Source organism: Mastomys coucha, unplaced genomic scaffold (assembly GCF_008632895.1).
Source record: "Mastomys coucha isolate ucsf_1 unplaced genomic scaffold, UCSF_Mcou_1 pScaffold22, whole genome shotgun sequence".
In the NCBI taxonomy this organism is placed as follows: Eukaryota; Metazoa; Chordata; class Mammalia; order Rodentia; family Muridae; genus Mastomys; species Mastomys coucha.
Window position 1 is genome coordinate 159,822,132 of NW_022196905.1, and position 19,650 is coordinate 159,841,781.

The window sequence follows — 19,650 nt, forward strand, 5'->3', positions numbered from 1 at the left end:
CTGGAGGACAGGATGTTCTCACTTATACTGAAGGATGGATCTGGTAGAGGTTCACACTCATGAACAATAAGTTCATACAGACTCAGCAGGCTAGGCTGGCACACAGCAGGTCAAGAACAGAGCCAAGGAACTGGAGAGGAAACAGATGGGATTGAGAACCATTCAACTGGATCATCAGATCTCGTTGGCGTTTTTTGGAAACAAGGAAGTGGTGCCTGGTCATCAAAAAAGGCCAAGTCTTTTCTGGACATAATTAAATGGAAGCAGAGTATGTGTGTGGGGGTGAGATGGCATGGGGGTGGGTTAGAAACCTGGAGAGACAGAACATCGTGGATGAAAAAGAGACTGGTAGGGGATGGTGAATACCTTTATTTTAGTAGTAGTAATAAGTGTTTTAGAAGACAAACACTTGAAGAGGGTTTAACCATAGAAACCAGAAGGACCAAGAGAAAGCCGTGTAAGGAGTGAATATAGAAGGCAGCCCGCTGCTAAGGATGATGACCACTGGTTTGGGTTTGTCGGAACCTGAAAGCACAAGTCTCCTGATGTACATTGACATCACCATCTCTACAGCACCTGGAGTGGACATTTCAGCATAGAAATGAGAAGATTTAGGCACAAACCCTTGCAGACCTCAGTTATGTGAGCAAAAGGACCTAACATTGAGTTTTGGAATGGAAGACAGACTACACTCCTTGTGAGCAAGGCGCTGGCCAAAATGTTCATCAGGAAAGGGCACTTATCGTCAGGTCTGATGACCTGAGTTTAATCCCCAGGACTCCCATGGGGGAAAGAGAGGACCGGCTCCTAAACTCCACAAGTGTGCCAGATGTCTGCCACACCTAATACTAAACTCCACAAGTGTGCCAGATGTCTGCCACACCCAATAAAGATAACAAAATTTAAGAAAGTAAAACCTTAGGGAAGTTACAGAATGCAGCCACAACCAGACAGCTGATAGTTCCAGAACTCCTTCTTTAGAGTGGAGCTTATATCCTTACATTGGCAACTCCTTCCTTACAATGGCTCTGCTTCTATCATTACATCACAGTCACCAGGAAGAGTTTCATTTATATGATCCCAGCTGGGAATAGATTTGGGTAATTAGGATGCCCTGCCATTCTTTACTTAATTTATATTTATGAATTTTGCTGAGCTTTTGTTGTGTGTGTATTTGAGAATCTCAAAGATGTTTTTAAAGTTAACTATTTCCTCGCTGAGTTAAGTTTAATACCTATTAAGAAAGCATGCAAATGAAAGTACTTGAAAAGTGAGGCATTCCCTTAAGTCCCCTGTACAAACACAGGACAATAAAATGCAGTAGAAAACACAAACCTAGTGGAAGGAATTTCAGAATTACATTAGGGAAAACAGTACACAGTTGCTTTGTGAACTGTCGTCACCTTAGCCCATCCAGGTTGCTGGCACACTTTCTTCTGGAAACTTCTTGAAGCCCAGACCAAGGATTGCAAGTGTGTGTTTTAGGCTGCGTTTTCCTATCTTACAAACGAGTCTTGTCCATCCTCCCAAGAGACCAGGAGAATAAGGAAGAGTTCACTGGTCCCTCTTTCTGATAGGTAGTAATTCTCATCATCACACTGTAAACCCAGGATTTAATTACCCCAAATGTCTGTTCGGTCAAAGTAGGAAGTAAGCATTTCAACATGAAGTTGTTGGGGAAAACAAATCTTTGCTCCATGAATCTATGGGACTTGGGAATCCGCAAAAGCTATAATTCACAGCCATGTGTTAAGAACATGCAGTTGACTAACTGCTGCATTCTCTGAGTTCAGTTTGCCTATAAATAGAAAAATCTGCTTCCTTTTGACAAGAGAACTCATGGACAGGGAGCAAGGACTAAATTCTCAACCTCTAATGAGATGGCTACCAAATCCAAAACCAAAGGAGTGGGGGTTAAGAAAGGGAAGGAAAGAAGGAAGAAAGAAAAGAGAGAAAGAAAGGAAGAAAGAAAGAAAGAAAGAAATGAAGGAAGGAAGGAAGAAAGAAAAGAGAGAAAGAAAGGAAGAAAGAAAGAAAGAAAGAAATGAAGGAAGGAAGGAAGGAAGAAAGGAAGGAAGGAAGGAAGGAAGGAAGGAAGGAAGGAAGGAAAAAAGGAAGGAAACAAAGGACTCAACATTTCTATGTTGAGCAAAGTGAAAAGGAAACTCACGAAAGGCTTGTAGGTTGTAAAATGAATTAAAATCAAGAATAGAAAACTGAACAAGGCTTTAAGACATTTGAATCTCAAATCTGCAGGAAGCAGTCTCATGATGTTATTTTACTTTTAAAATCAATTAGGCAGACAACTGGCTTCTCACATTTTGTGGGCAATCCATGAATTTTAATTATTCTTTTTTCTAAATGATTTACAAGTGCTACTGCGAGAAAACTAAAATAGTGATTAATCAAGTAGAATGCTAGCTTATCATGGGAGAGGGGCTTTATGGCAGTTAAGGAACACTAATACAAATATGGAGAAGCTATGTATTTCCAGGTATATTAATCAAACTTGTACTTATTATAGTAATTAAAACTTATTGTCAATTATTTTATTCACAGAAAAAATATAGCATTAATTCCTTGTAGTATGCTATCTGGTACACATTATGGTGGATTGGAGCTACCAACATTTCTAGACTGTAACTAGAAAGAAAAACTATAACCCCATAAGGTAATGAAAACCATCATAGAAAAAGTAAGGATTTAGCATTTCTCGGGACCTTGGATATGCTAAAGTATCCACATAGGAAAAATACTAAAAGTGGGACTTGCTTTAAATCACCAGATAGCCTGCACACCAGAAGCATACCAGTGGATCTTTTGGCTCTTCTAAACCATTGTTCTAAATGTTGTTCAGAATATCCTATGAGCTGGCTATGGATAAATTCCTACAAAAAGGGATCCATGCTGTGATGTACAAGAGCCAGGGATAGAGAACACATATAATTGTTTAAATGATGGAAGGCAACTGGCATTAGAACAGGACTAACTACTAAGAGCTTCCGTGTTCTAAGAAATGTCAGCAATCAGCTCAGGCAGGTGAGGTATCAAACTCTGAGGTCCTTGGTGCTGAGTGCCTTCTGTAAGGCTCAGCTCAGGCAGGTGAGGTATCAAACTCTGAGGTCCTTGGTGCTGAGGGCCTTGGTGCTCACCCCAGGACAACTCCTGACTATATCAGAGGAACTGACTGACACTGGAAGCAGCTATTGAAAGAGAATTTGGGGCCTAAGAAGTTGACATCAACTTTGTTCTCCACCTCACTTGTGATGTTCACTTGCTCACAAAGTCCCAGACGGGATTGTAAGGATGAATTGCCTTCTTGAAGATGATCCAAGATCTAATCTCTTTTCTCACTGCATTTTCCTGCTGTGGGGTAATGTTATGGTCTTACTATTCCTGTCTTTCCACAAACACACAAACTGAGAGATTGTCTTAAAGGTGATGGTGTTAGATGCTGGAGCCACTGGGACATGATTAGTGGTTTTTGCTAGTGATTTATACTCTAGAGGCAGGTTTTCATCCTAGCACTGAGTGACCCACACCATAAGACAGCAGCTATCATCCAGAAACGGGATCTTTAAGAAACATTAAGTCTGCCTTGAATGTGGAATTCCCATGTTCAGAATTGTGTTCTTTGAGCTGCCTATGGATTTGTATGTCATTAAGACTGCCAATCCAACTAAGCAGGACTAAGTAATGTGACTCAATCTTGCCCATGTGTACTGACTTTTTTTTTTAAGGAATAAATACAATTTAAGTGGGAAATGGAAAGTGAATTAAGTACTGCCATTCATGTTTTATGCAAGAACTCGATTGTTCTCTATTACAGACACACTCTTGCTAAATAAAGTGCATGTAGCTATAGGAGCTGAATAATTTCACCAGCTTCTAATGAAGCTCTCTGAAGACTCAATGAGGGCTGCTGTACCAGGCTGCCTAGTAAGGCATGTGTGCACTTGCCCGTTTGGTATTCCTTCAGTGTCAGCATGATCATGATTAACAACAATACAATCACCTACTTACGGCTGGCTGACACTCTGGCATTGTGTATGGAATGTGCTACACAGCTTAGTACTGTCAAGTTAGACCATAAATTAAATCATCTCAGCCCATTTGTCTTGCTACAAGCTCATATCCAGATCACAGCCCTCTCACACCTCTTGAGTAGAGTTGCCTACCAAGCTCCTTCATAGGGCGAAGCTCATACCCATTTAACTAAAACCAGCTGAGAGGAAATTAAAGAAAGAAGTGACATGTAGCTGGTGGCTCCTGCTTTCTTTTCCCCTTTTTAAAAATAGAATTACAGCCTCTATTAAAATTTTGTATTGCTTGCACTCTATGCCCCAGCTTTCAATGTACAGAGAAATGGCACAGCTAACTAGTGCAAGACAAAGCTGGACAGAACAGGGACAAACAACCAAGTGTGAAATTACTGGGTTTGCTGACAGATCAAGCATACACCCTGGGGCTAGACTGTTAGGTGAAAAGGGATAAGAATTGTGAGGATTTTAGCCAGTTACATTTGGTCTTACCCTCAGACATTTGAACATTAGAGTGGACAGAAGACATTAAGTTCTTTTCTATTTCAAAATTCATGATCATTAGAAATAAGTACCAAGGAGGCCAGGCTAGGATTTAATAACAAGAAGGCTATGCATAGACCTGACAATACATGCAAACCTGGCCGGTTACCTACTGAAGCAGAAATGCCTCTAATGAACAGATATGTTAAAGAAGTTGGGTCTGAGAGTTGCAGCCCTTACCTGTCATCCTAGCTCATGGGTAGGCTACTCATAGATATTCTGCAATTGTATGCAGAGGTGACAATGCTTGCAGGCCAAGAAGGCTTTGCCAATCACATAAGTTGGTGCTGTTTAGAGAGAATAATTATTGCAGGCAGTCAGGCAGGCAGCCCACATTGTAACTTTGAAATGTTGATCCTATAGTCAACATGTGCTTCTAAACTGTTATCACTTGGGAGAATTGAAATGTACTTGGAAAATAAAGTCTCTCAAGATGATATCAAAGGTCAAACACCCCAGATGGTAGCATCTACAATACAGCAGCTTCATTAATAGAGTGGAATTATATGCTTCTATTCAAGTTAATTAAAATTGCTTAGGAATCATACACACACAGAGACACACACATATATCTATCTATCATCTACCATTTATCACTCTATCATATCAGTAATATCTATCTATTAATCTATCTACCTACCTATCATCCATCTATTAGTACGGCAAAACCTTTCTAAAGCTCCTAATAAAGTAATTTTTAAAACTTCTCTTGTGCTTCCCATGGCCTCTTAATTCAGTAGAGCTATGAACAGATATTTGTAATTAAATTTATTGAAAATTATTATTAAAATTATTAAATTATTAAATTTATTCATTTCCATCACTAAGAATTGACAATTTTATATTTAAAAATCATTCATATTTTGTCATCTTTCAGATCAGCCCTTCCTCTTTGATTTTAAACTCATTAATTCATTTTTAATCTTCTAAACATTTGTAAATTTGTACAAATTTCAGGGTCTAATCTCATCTTCCTCAGAGATGTGGTCCATTATCTCCACAATCACCTGCAGAGATCAGTGTCCCAGTCCATAGTGTCCCAGTGTCTTCTACCTCAGTGTGACAACATCTTCTACTTCAGATTTCAAGTCCAAAAGCAGGAATGCACCAAGGACACAAATGGCTCTGTCTGCCCTTAAATGCAAAAGCTCATAAGTGCATGTCCTTACGCTCCAAGGCCAGAGGCATGGAGGCTGGAAAGCAGCAGCGGGAAAAGGGGAGGGAGCTTTGAAGTCTCCTGTAGTTCCACTGTCTCACCATGGTGGGGACAGGAGCCTCCTGCTGAGAGACATTTCTCTCTAGAGTGTGGTCAGAATCAGTTCCCTGTCTATGTGGAGGCATCAGTAGCCTCTCCAGCTCTCTCTATTTTTGGACTTTTGTTCTCAGCTATTACCCAGTTGGAGTGTCATTGAAATCACATCACTTTCTATTTTTTTACTCCTCCAAACAAATCCATTTTTCTATCTACTCTCAAGAAGTGTGTCTATCTCTGTGCTCACTTTTCTAACTACACCTTCCATGATGCTCTCCTGTAAGTGCTAGTCAAGGACGGCCCCTCAACATCAGAGAAACCCCACTTTAGGAACCGTCCTCTTCCACGATTATACTGGTATCTCTATGGACACCTTCCCTAAAGTTGCCAGGCTCAAAACGCAGCTGCTATATATCTCTCAATCTTCATGAACCATTCATGACTTACATGTAGAATGAGTTAATGTGCTCACAATCTGAGGGATGTTGCTCATTAAAAAACACATTCAACAGATTTTTCTCTTTGGGAATACAGTTAACTTGGAAACAGCGACCTAGACTTCTGCCTCTGTATTATTCCCTAGGGCACTGAAAGTCAGAATGTGTATAATGGAGTCATTCAATAACAGAATCTCCATACAGGAATCACTCTATAAATATTGACTAGAGCCTGTTGGGTTGTTTTTCAAACTGCAGAGCCCTCCTTGAAAATCTTCTGGCCTCTGAGTCCTGCTCTCCTGGAGCCCGTAGTGACAAAAGAATCCCATTCTAAGTGCTGAATCATGAGGCTGTACTACCATCCTGCCTTGAGACTGCATTTTGTGACTTCACACTGTGCATCCCTCCCAGGTATCTTTAGATGGTGCATCATGGGGACCAGTGGGCAAGAAAAAGGTAACAGGTACTCTTCCTGTCACAACTTGAAAGTATAGTCCATTAAGGCTGGGAAAATATGACAGCTGGAGCTTGAGGTAGCTGGTCACATTACATCCACCATCAGGAAACAGACTGAATGCCACTGCTCAGCCCCCTCCTCCTTTACTCTTAAGTCTATGCCAGCACCTAGAATGGTGCCAGCTACAAACAAGGTGGATTTTCCTATGTCAGTTAACCTAATCAAGGTCATCTTTCACAGGGTCACCTACTACAGACAATGTCCCACAGACATGCCCAGAGGTTAGCCTCTTGGTGATGATTCTAAACCTACTAGGCTGTCTTCTTTTCCCAATCTGTGTTCTATACAGGTGCATGGCTTGTAATGACTGTTCTTGGAACTCTAGAAATAGTACCTAATCATGTAATCCCCAAACTGAGGAAATATCAAATTTTAAATAAGATTCTGCTAGATCACAGGACTCCACCCATGGCACTCCCTGTTGACTAAAGATCACTGCCTTTGTTACAGACAATGAACCTTGAATACGCACTTGTAAACCTCTGAAACCAGATCCTTGTGCTAGGAGTATCGTCCTGTGTTGCTAGCTACCTCGTTCACCTAAGGCACTAATGGTCTCCATGGAATCAGAGTGCTTGCATACCACTGCTTTGTGTCATCTTTATTTAAATTAGTAAAGGAATATAACCACTTTTCATTCACAAAAACGGGCAAATAGAAACTCTATAATGATTGCCACGATTATCCTATGGGGAAGATTTCCCTGCTTGGCCTCATGCCTGGTGAAATCTTTCAGTTCTGTGAGTGTCCCTTCCAGACAAAAAATATCACCACCAAACAAGTAATCAGTCTCAAAGTCCAGTGAACTCCAGATCTGAATTGAAAGGCTTATTTATTTTTTATTGAAAGATGTATGGGCAGCTGTGTGACACTATATCCATTGTAGACTCTGGAGCAGTGTTTCTCAACCTTCCTAATGCTCTGACCCTTTACTATATAGTTCTTATGCTGTTGTGATCCCAAACTATGCATTTTTTTTTTGCTATTGTACAACTGTAATTTTGCTACTGTTTTGAATTGTAATGTAAGCATCTGTGTTTTTAGATGGCCTTAGGCAACCCCTGGGAAAGGGATCCTTGATCTCCAAAGGGGTCACAACCCACAGGTTGAGAAACACTTGTCTAGAGGATGTCCTATCCCCAGGAACTTGAATTATAAGTGTTTGTGAAGTCCCAGATGTTGGTTCTGGGAAACGAACATATATGCTCTCAAAAACCAGTAATTGCCAAACCATCTCTCTAGACCCAATTCTGAATTTAGAACAAGCAATGATACCCTTCCTTTTCTCGGCATCCCTTCCTATGTATCCTTGGCCCATTCTCCCCAGATAGTGCCCTGCCATTGACCAGTTTTCACCCAGTTTCATCTCCTCATCCTTTTGTCACATGAGTCCTTGCCACACCCAGCTACACTTCTTTTAATGCTCCCACTAGTCATCATTGTCTCAGGACATCCTTCAGTTTGTTTTCCTTGCATCAACCAGGTAGACTGTACCTGTGGGATTCCCCAACCTCCATGGTTTGTAAATGACCAAGACAGCAAGCCTTCAGGGTTCAATAACCCCTGACAATTTTCATTAGGCACTGATGAAGAAGCTGCTTGGCTGATATGTAAAGGAGATGAGTTGTAGTTAATTTATTATAATTAGAAAGGTGGTCACGTTATGAAAGTCACTGTGACAGGCTTTACACATGATTGAGATAAATCTATACATAGATAAGGATGCCATGTGTCATCAACAAGGTCTCTTTTTACAATATGGAAAATCTAAAACAAGATTCAAGTAAATAATAAAAAAAACATTAAAATTCAGTAAAGTATAAATTTGAATCCAAAGTCAACTCAAACTGAAATGTTGGAAGATGTGAATTCTCTCTATTCTCAAAGGCTAAGTGATCAGTGAAGATTTTCTCCAAATCTCAGAGAAAACTTGCTTTGTAGCACAGATCCTAGTTGCATTCTCTGATGAAATTTATCCTAACTTCTGCAGTCAACAGTACAGATCAGAATCAAGTGCATAATATATTTAACTCTGCAGATGGACCAATTGGTCTCTGACATTCAGCTCCCAGCCCTTCTCTCTAAGGCTAATCACTATGAGTTCTATTACTATATACTAACTATATTTGGTCCTTAACCTTATTTAACACAATCACATATTGCACATGACTGTCTCTGAATGTCTTCTGCAATACAGTGCTTCAAACACGAATTAACATTAGTCCCTATATCTGCAACTTCTTCTTTGTATTAGTAAGTTGTATCTCAGTCTCTGCCTAGACTATCCTGTGCCTAATCAATTCTCCACTAATAAATATTCATGGCATCTCAGTGTGGGGGGCTCCATGAATAATTGCAAATATATTATGTGACATGTTTAGAAGATATCTGTTTTCATCATTCAGAGGAAAAGGAAGGGTGCCTACTCTTCACACTTTACATTGCTCTTGCACACATCATCCAATTAATATACATGAATAAAAGAATGAAAGAATCAAGCCAAACATGCTAGGATATATGTGTAATTACATGAGTGTATATATGTGTTTTATATATATACATATGTATATTCAGTCTCACATATACATTTATATGTACATATGTATAAACTCATATATATACACATATATAAGTCTACTAGTCAATCCACTTAGTGTATATATGTAAATAATATGCCATTAAATGTTAAATTCCTCTTCTTAGCTAATATCTTAAAGGAAATCTATATAACCTCTGAGTTATATAGTTAAATACTTAGGACACAGAAACACAAACATCATTTATATTGCCTTAAATTTGTTACATGCTCTTTAGTGTTTGTTTTTAAAGATTTAGCATAGTTATTGTAAGATATCATGTGCAAACTATAAAAAGGTTTGGGACGATGATAGCCTAGAGTGGCCTTTAAAAACTCTTTGATTGTTTCATCACTCGGAGAAATAAAGTAAGCACATACTGGATTGTAATACAGAGCTCCAAATCACATAACTAAAGAGGCCCTCGGCCCTGTGCAGGTTCTGTGCCCCAGTGTAGGGGAATGCCAGGGCCAAGAAGTGGGAGAGGGCGGGGTAGCAGGCATGGGGAGGGGGGAGGCAACAGGGGTTTGTTCTTGATGTGTTTGTTTGTTTGTTTGTTTGTTTGATTTTTGGAGGGGAAACTGGGAAAGGAGAAAATCACATGAAAATAAAGAAAATATCTAATAAAAATATTTAAAGAATCTGAAACTACATAGAACATAAAAAAAAATTCTGTCATTATAAATTAAACTGCTTATATTGATAACAATGGAAGAAATGATCCAAATTGGATTTTACTTCTCATACCATAAACCACCATGTGTTTGAGCAAAACTTTACTTACTTTGGAAGTGAAGGTTAATCAGGCTTTGGAGGCCCAGCATTATAAAGTCTGCACAAGGCATCTCCTTTGCTTTATCAAATGATCACATCTCACTACATCATAGTGGACAGGATAGGTCTTTAACCTTCCCCATAGGAAGGTAGAAAGTAACAGACCTCAGGCTGAATCTGAACCAAGACATTGACTTAATAAATAAACAACAGATGGTCATTTAAGTTTCCTGGGTCCCTATGACTCCTCATCACCGGTAATAAACAGAAAAATGTATGCCCTAAGCGCTATGCTTGAAAATTTACTAAATATGCTTTGGAGATTTGAGATTCTCAAACAACCTCTTGCCTTGAGCCTCTGTTGTCTTCTACTTGAAATATGGGCAGAAATATTTGCAAATTAAGTTACAGGCACTGGATGAGGTTCTAAAATCTGGGAAACAACATAGATTTTAACGTGCTCACAGAAAAAAATGCATGGTTTGATACTGTTATCCAGTCCAAAGCTGTGAGCACATAGTCACTGCAGGGTCCTGGGGCTTGGTTGGAATAACCTACATATTAGAAAAACAGTAGCTTTAATGTCATCAGAACTGACAGTGGACAGATTCTACAGCCTTGATCTCATAACACAGCAAAATATCATTGTTCTAAAAATTCAGGCAAACAAATAAGGTACCGAACACTGAAGTTGATGCCATAACTGACGTACTTACACTTCTAAGTGAGAATGTAGTTCTATATCTACTGGTTCCGTGTCAGTGGAATCATCCAACCATGAGGCTAGAATACTTTTTGAAAAACTATATAGAGCCAGGCATAGTAGTTTGTTTATAATCCTAGTCCTTGGCAGGCTGAGGCAGGAGGATAGAGGAATCAATGCCAGCCTGGACTACAAAGAAAGATTATTTCAAATATAAGTAGTGAGCCAATACTAAATATGTAGATAATTTCTTCTGTGTTTTATCTTGATTCCTGGACAATGAAATAAAACAATAATTTATATAATATTTGTATCACATTGATGATGTATAACAGTTTCTCCCGAGACTGAAACATTCTATCATGTAGAAAAGTTCTTTAAATAGGAAGGTAAATAACTCAAAATAGCCCCAGAGTCCCTAAAACTAACCAGATTCACTAGATCCCTCTTGATCAGAGTAAACAACAAAATATGATTGATAACCAAACAGAAGGAACCTAAGCTCCAAGAAGGTTCTCCACTTTACAGTGAATTCCCACTTAAAAGTGAGTACATACCATGTTTGTCTTTCTGTGTCTGGGTTACCTCACTCAGGATGTTCTCTGTTTTTAGTTTCATCCATTTGCCTACAAATTTCTTGAGGTCATTTTTAAAAACAGTTGAGTAATACTCCATTGAGTAAATGTATCACATCTCTTTTTTAAATCTGTTCTTCAGTTGAAGGACATCTGGCATCCTTTGGGTATATGCCCAGGAGTTTGGTATGGCTAGGTCCTTAGGTCGATCAATTTCCAATTTACTGATACACTACCATATTGATTGCCAAAGCAGCTGTACAAGTTGGTACTTCTACCAGCAATGGAGTGTCCCCCTTGCTCTGCATCCTCACCAGTATGAGCTGTTACTTGTGGTTTTGATCTTAGCCAATCTGACAGGTATAACATGGAATCTCAAAGTTATTTTCATTTGCATTTCTCTAATGGCTAAGGACATTAAAGATTTTTTAAAGTGGATATTAGCTGTAAGGATAATCACACTACAGACTTAGAGAGGCTTAGTAATGAGGAGGGCTTAAAGGAGAACACAAGGGTCTCCCTGCAAAGGGGAAATAAATAGAATTTGCAAGTAGACTCGGGGTGGGGTAGGCATGGGAACAGAAGGAATCAGATTGGTGCAGGGGAAGATGGAGGGAGAGAATACAGAGAGAGATGACTGGAACTGATAGCATTTCTTGGGCAGGGTAGAAACTTAGTGCAATGGAATCTATGTGGGTGACTCTAGTCAAGGCTTCGAGTCATGGTGGACACAGAGCTTGAAGGTGCCATCCTCTGTAACCAGGAAAGACTTCAACTAAAGGGATTGGGACACCAAAGTAGCCACAAAAACTCAGCTGGGACAGGGGCCTAGTATGATTGCCATCAGAGTAACTTCCTCCAGCAACTGATGGGAGCAGATTCAGAGTCCCACAGCCAAATATTAGGTAGAGTTCCTTGGAGAATGCAACACAGGAAGAGGGGGTAATGGAATGATCCAGACATGTCAAGGACACCACAGAACATGGTCCATAAAATCAACTGCCTGAGGCTCAAGTGGGCTCACAGAAATTAGGGGGCCTGTACCGGTCTGACCTATGTCTTCTGCATATATGCTGTTTAGCTTGGTGTTCTTGTGGAATTCCCAATAGTAGGATCAGGGGTTGTATCTGACTATTTGCCTCCCTTGAGGACTGCTCTCCTCCTGTTGGGTTGCCTCACCCAGGCTTGATATGAGAATATGGGCTTGGTCTTATTTTAGCTTGTTATGCCATATTTTGTTGATGCTCCAGGGAGGCCTGCTCTCTTTTCTGACAGAAGGTTGAGGAGAATGGATCTGGAAAATGGAAATGGGGTAGAAGTGACTGAGGGAAGGGATGGGAAACTGCAGTTGGGATATAAGATATGTTAGAAGATTAAATAAGTAAAAGAAGGAGGAGGATGAGAAAGAGAAGGAAGGAGGAAGAAGAGGAGGGGTAAGAAGAGGATGAAAAGGAAAGGAGGAAAAGAGGAGGAGGAGGGGAGGAGGAGGAGAAGAAGAAGGAGAAAGAGGAGGAGGAGCAGGTGGTGGTGGTGGTGGTGGTGGTGATGGTTCTCAGCCAAGCCAAGATGCAATGCAAAGTAGAAAAGTCTAGCTGCCTGGAAGAAGCAGAAACCACCTGAAGTGCCTGGAAGAGGTTTATACCGAGACAACCTGGAAAGAGCACTATTGAATCTGTTGAGCTACCTGCAGTCTGTGTAGTGTTTTGGGTTCCCAGCTTTGTGAGCTGTCAATCATGCTAGGGTGGTTCTTGCTGATGTAGGTGCTATGAGTCATTCCTGTTCTTATAAGTGACCCCTCACCTGTATTCCTCTAAGTAACTCCAATGAAAATTATTGGTTCACCAAACTCAACTTTGCTGGTATTGTACATTGGTCTCTCATATGATCCTACTTTGGGTGAGCAGATTTTTGTTGTGTCTCCCAGGAAAAGTTTCATTATATAACAGTTGACTGTGATAATTTATCTGGAGCTAATTTAAAGTACATAGGAGGATCTATATAGATCATATACAAATATTATACTTTATTTGAGAGGTATATACTAGTAACAGAACACTGATTGGAGGTACCAAGGTATGTTGTATTGTCATTAAAGAAGTGCTGTGACAAATGGTATTTCACTCAGAATATGAATTTGAATCCCTATCTCAGGCCATATGCAAAACTATATCTAACCAAGTAGATCCTATAAATAAATTTAGCAGATAAAGTCATGAAACTCTTTAGGGAAAACACAGATGTACATCTTCATAAACACAGGACAAGTGATAATTTCTTCAGCATGATGCCTGAAGTATCCTCTAACAACTATAGAAGACCAATGGGGGAGGTGAGAGAGTAGATGCCTTTTGGCTGAAAAGACCTTCATCAAAAAAGTGGAAAGACAAACCCACATTCAGAGAAAATAATTGCAAGTGAAATCCACTAAGGGTCTAAAAGCCAGCTTTCTTAGGGAACACTGACATATTAAAAACTACAACAACAGCAACAAAAACACAAGGAAAAAATGGGCAAAGGATTAAAATGGGCATCTCTCCAGAGAACATATGCAAATGAACACGTAAGAGAGGTTCATGTAATTAATCCTCAGTGAAAGATCTTTGAGAACTCTAATGAAGAGGTACATCCCTCTGACTAGCAGCGCAGTGACCAGACAGATTATGGCAGGCAGTGGCAACAAGGCAGAGAAATGGGAAGCAGGGAACACTGGTCTATTATGCAAAGTAAAGTAACACAGATATTGTAGGAAAAAAATATATATCTCCCAATGTTTAAAAGTAATGTCAGTATGTGATTTTAAAAAAGCCAGTCCTAATTATCTACTAAAGAAAAGTGAAAACATATATGTATGTATGTATGTATGTATGTATGTATATATATATATATATATATATATATATATATATACATATATATATATATATATAAAACCAGTGAAAATAGTGACCAATATTCTTAGTAGCATTATTTAGGATACTTGAAATGTGGTCACAATTCAAAAGTTTACAAACAGAAGACATGATATGTATGCAACATGCAGTAGCATAGAGAATGGTACATTATTGATCATAGAAAATAAAAAGTACAGAGGCAGGATACAGTATCAGAACATTCTCTCAGAAACATTAGGCTGGTAACCAAAGAGATTGTTCAGGAATTAAGAGCAGTAAATGTTTTTGCAAAGGAACTGGATTGGAATCCCAGCACCTATGTGGCAACCCACAACCCATCTGTAATTACAGCTCCTGTAGATACTGAAGCCCTCTTCAAATCATAGTGTAGGGTCCTATGGATGTACATTGTCTGAGGAAGGAGGCAGAGAGGATGGGTTGTGACTTGTGTAGGCCCTACCTCCTTTCCATGATGAGCTATAGTTTAAAATGAAATCATGGTGTGGTTGCATTATGATGTAAGTATAAAAATTGACTGGTTCATGTGCTTTAAGTGGGTCAGCTTTAGGAGTCATAAAGTATATCTGCTTAAGAAGTAAAATGAAATGTCTTGGAATGCTGCCACAGTCAGGATTCAGATGTTCCAGAGAGGCTGGGAGCACCTTTCAAACCCTTAAATGTTGGCACTGTGGATGGGCAAGTGGGTTGTATCTGCATGCAATCCTGTTTGAGCATGATCCTATGGTGCTATACCTATGCATGTGGATTCACATATAGATATGTTTAATGGAAACATTTAAAGGTTTAATTTTAAATAAACCTTCATCCTCTTACAAATGCATCCCATGAACATTGACAGCCCTCTCTGTAAGCATATACTCTACTCCTGTGAAGTGGCTATGAGGTCATTGGTGAGGCAGGAGGAGGCATGTATTTGTCAGAATTATCTTCTCATCTACTTATGGAAAAACAGGGTGATCTTAGGTATGGTCACCAGTTATTTATTTAATCTCCAGCCCTTAGCAATAAAACTATCAGAAGTTGTCACTTCACACTGTTAACTGTGACACTAGAACTCAAAAAAGATGGCTCTTCATGACTTACTTTAATTTATTTTAATTAAAAGATGCCCCAAGAGGGACTTGGAGGTTGCAAGTTTTTCTATCTTCACTAAGGTGAAAGAAGCCCTTGTTCATTTCCGTGTAGACTGAAGTTCACTTCTGAGAATCCACATAGCCAGCTTCAGATGTAGGTTTCAAAGGAATAGCTGGCTATGGCCAAGGAAAATGAGAATTTTGGACAGACTTAGCAAAGAAAGAATTGAAAATATAGAAAAACTGTTAATGATAATATTGTGTTTGTTATTTTTCATAATAAGTTAAGTCTAGGAAAACAGACAGTGCTTAAGATGAGGAAAATATGTCAGAGGCAGTTTTGTCCATCTCAAGTTTCATGCATTCTCATGGCAGATGGAAGGAACTCCATTCTAAATATGGCCAGAAAAGTGAAAGTTCATTTATTCTTTAAGACTAAAAAAGTCTTAAAGACTTTAAGACTTAAAAATTTAGTGCATGCTAACAAATAATCTAATGTTTGGTGCCCAGTGGTACCTCTATTTTATAAAGTGGAGAGGTACGAGGTGTTGAGAAATCACAATACAGCAAACAAAGCAAAGCAGAAAAAATGTAAATGACAAGCTGGTCATTAAAACTGAAAGGGAGAGTGAAGGCAATTAGATGTTCTTATTAGCTACAGATGAGAAGAAACAGGCCAGAGAAAATTTCATGCCAGCAGGGAATAGTGCTGGAGAGAGATCCCTAACTAGTGGAAGAGGTATGTGGAGGACTCACAACCTGTTGGAACCACTGGAGATGGAGAACATGAGTCTGCAGGCAATCAATCCAAGAAGGTGGGAGAGAACAACTCAGATGGGGTTCAACCTCAGACTGCCATTCCCGGAGAATCCAGATAAAAGTGGATGGGCATATCTGATTGATATTTGCTAATCATATTTCTGTTCCTAAACTAAGAATGGCTCTCATAGAATTCACAATATGCATGAAAAATAGTTTCCAAGCTAGAGACAGAGCACACACAGTAGATGAGAAGAGAAACTCTCTTATATATCAATCCAAAGCACCTAAGTAGCAATGTTCTATTTTGAGTCTGGCTGAAATTCCACCATTTCTTAAAGAAGCAATATCTAAAACTGCATAGCAATTAAGAGCCACAGACAAACGAAAGGTTATTTATTGATGATTTCTCAGGAAAAAAAAGTAATATTATGTAATAAAAGTGACCCACTATAATGGATTTTGGTATAATAGACTTGATCACTTTGTTAATTTTACTGGCTATAAAACAGTTACATGCCATTTGGCTATGAATAAAATTAGCTAAGAACAGCCATGGACCCAATTGCTCTCTTTCTTTAATGCATATTTTATAATCTCTTTCTCATAAAAATGTAATCACTTTACAGTAAAATACACATAATTTAAAAGAGAAATGAAAGGACAATTAAGGGAACTATAACTAAGAATGGAAATGTATTGAAATCTATGTGTGAAAGCTTTATCAGCAGCTCCACCATCCCATCTATGTCAGATCTTCTAAGTGGCTAATAAGCAAAGCATGCATATGCTTAGAATTCTACAAATCTGGTGGCAGAGAACAACAGACTCAATACAAAAATGTTTCTTCCCTGACAACTCATAATAAGAAAGCAGAAGTTAGATATGTGAGAATGGAAGCCCAGTGGCTAAGAGCATTGGCTACTCTTCTAGAGAACCTGGATTGGATTTCCTGCACCCACTTTAGAGCTTATAATGGTTAGTAATTCCAGCTCCAAGAGACACAACCCTCTAATGTCCTCAAGAGAAAATGCATGTACAATGTGCATAGGCATACATGCAGTCAAAACACTGATGCACGTACATTTAAAAAAAATCTTTTTAAAAGACGAAAACAAAATAATTTCTGAATGTGAGCACAATAGACCACAATAGAATGCACAACCTAAACCGCCCCACCTTGGGAAGATAGGGTTCAATGTTTGCATAGCTCACCTTGGCCTGGAGAAGCTGGCTCGTGTCTGTCCAGGAAGCCATTAGGGAAGAGGCTAGACCACTACAGACATTATGTTGAAGGTTATTATGTAGGGGAAACTTCTGACTTGACAACACTGTCTGAAAGGTACCTGCATCCTTTCAGGGAGCCAGAACTCACACCTTCATGGAAATTGTCTAAATACCAGGATGGAAGTAATGGATCACAAGTGGAAGGGAGGGAGCAGAAAGATACAAATGTCAGCCAGGACACCAACATTGGAGAAATGACCATCAATACTCTCATTCCTATTATCATCAGGAGCAAGCATAAGCTTAGCCTGCTGGCTCTGATGGCTCACCCTCCTCTTCTCTCACACATCTAAAGAGAACCCTGCCATTGAGGAAACGCTCAGGATGGTGTAAAAGAGCTCCTGCTTCTCTACTTTAGACAGATAAAGCATCTTTGATCAACTTCTTAGCTGAGTATGATGTCTGGTTAAGGTGGAATGGAATCTAAGGTTGACACTTTCCTGTCTTATTTTCCTCTCATCTTTGTAAATTTCAAGGGTCTAACATCCTGTTGCTAATCTGATAATCCATCTCCATGAACTCTGTATAGTCTATCTCACTGTGTGGATCAGAATTCAAGGGTTTCCAACTCCCATAAGACCTACTACTCTATATTCAATTTCCTGGACTGTATTCGAGAGCACACCAAAGTGTCTTTGAAGAGGATGTTTCCTGTGAAAAGTGCCCAGAGATCTCATATAGAATTGCCTTCTTTCCTCTTTCAGATTCTGGGAGAGTTTTTCTCAGGAAAACTGGAGAGGTTTGGGATAACTTCATTACAAATAAACTGGAGGAATCATGAGAGAAATGAAAGGGCAATTAAGAGAATTATAACTAGGATAAAAATAGGCTCATCGGGAATTCATTTGAGTTAGAAAAATAATGTTGTCTGTTAGTGTTCAATGTCTATTTTGCTTCTGGTCTTTACTTATGAAGGAATAAACACAGGATAATTCTACATGATGATTTTTTCCCCCAAGCTGTACTGGATCTCTAAGACACATTTTGTAAGTTCTGTGGCCATTGAGGAGTAACAAAGGTCATATTCACAGTGGTAATGGCAAGCTTACCTTACCTCCTTGGGAAATAGTTCCTTTACAACAAGCCTGAGAGAAAATAATCATCAATGTATTTGGACTATGTGAGTGCCCAAGAGGTTTTGGGAAGCCAGGACCTTCCATGGCTGAGATGACCCAAATTTCCCAACCATGATGTGTATTCAATCCCTGGTCAGCAAGATGGAGCCTTGGTCCCGAGCTTCCATTTTTTTCACATTGAAATTTGCACATTTCCACATATTCACTTGTGTGTTGTGTACAAATATGCTCATATAAGAATGCCAACAGGCACAGAGCTCCCTCCTACCACAGCAACATTAATAACGTGGGCCAGTAATATCACATTTGGCATCAAGCTTGTGGCAGGGTAAAGTCTGAGTACGGCAATAGCAGTGTCAAAACTTCACAATGATCTTAGGAGAGTCAATCTTTCTATTCCTATTTTATGTATATAGAAATCAAAGTCTAGTGATAAAGCTAAGCATGTAGTCCATAGTGAGACCATTCAAATGCTAAACACTTGGAGCTGGAGAGATGACACAGTATTATGGGTGTGCATAATTCTTACAGAGGATCTGAGTTTCATTCTCAGCCCCAAGTGACTCAAAACTACATACAACTCCAGCTCTAGGAGATCCAAAGCCCTCCTCTTGCCTCCATGGCCCATGTACATACACAAAAACACACACATAATTAAAAATAAAATAAACCTTTAAAAGTAGTAAACACTAATGATATTACATCCCAGAGTTGTCAGTCCTTAGTCTAACAAGTAGGAGAAACTTAATCTAGTGGCAAATTACCAGTAGTTATATACTTACTATAATTATTCAGGTTGTAGATACTTATTCCAATTACAATATAAGATATATCCTAATTCTTTAACTCAATATATTAATAGAATCAACATTACAGACCTAGTAGACGAGGCCCTACACTGAGTTAACACAAGCATGGGCCTCCAAGCCCAGCAGATAAATTTTGGCTCCCTGTTGGCTTTCCCAGGTACTGGGTAAGGTTACTGTGACTTTAACAGATCCCATCCCCTAAGGGAAGACTCAGACTTCGCTCGCAGCCTGTAATTTTCCCCTGTGACCATCTGACCTGTAAATTTTCATGAGAAGCTGGAACCCATGTAAGCTCACATTTCAAGGTCATGGTGATT

The 19,650-nt window shown here is 39.3% G+C and overlaps 1 protein-coding gene and 1 pseudogene across 4 annotated transcripts in view; one reads left to right on the forward strand and one right to left on the reverse strand.

Annotated features, from left to right (window-relative positions):
- The window catches only part of Csmd1 (CUB and Sushi multiple domains 1), a 1,620,113-nt gene that overhangs the window by 622,858 nt on the left and 977,605 nt on the right, over positions 1 to 19,650 (reverse strand). The gene's annotated exons all lie outside the window — the stretch shown is intronic.
- LOC116070715 overlaps positions 19,439 to 19,650 on the forward strand; it is a 31,040-nt pseudogene continuing 30,828 nt past the window's right edge.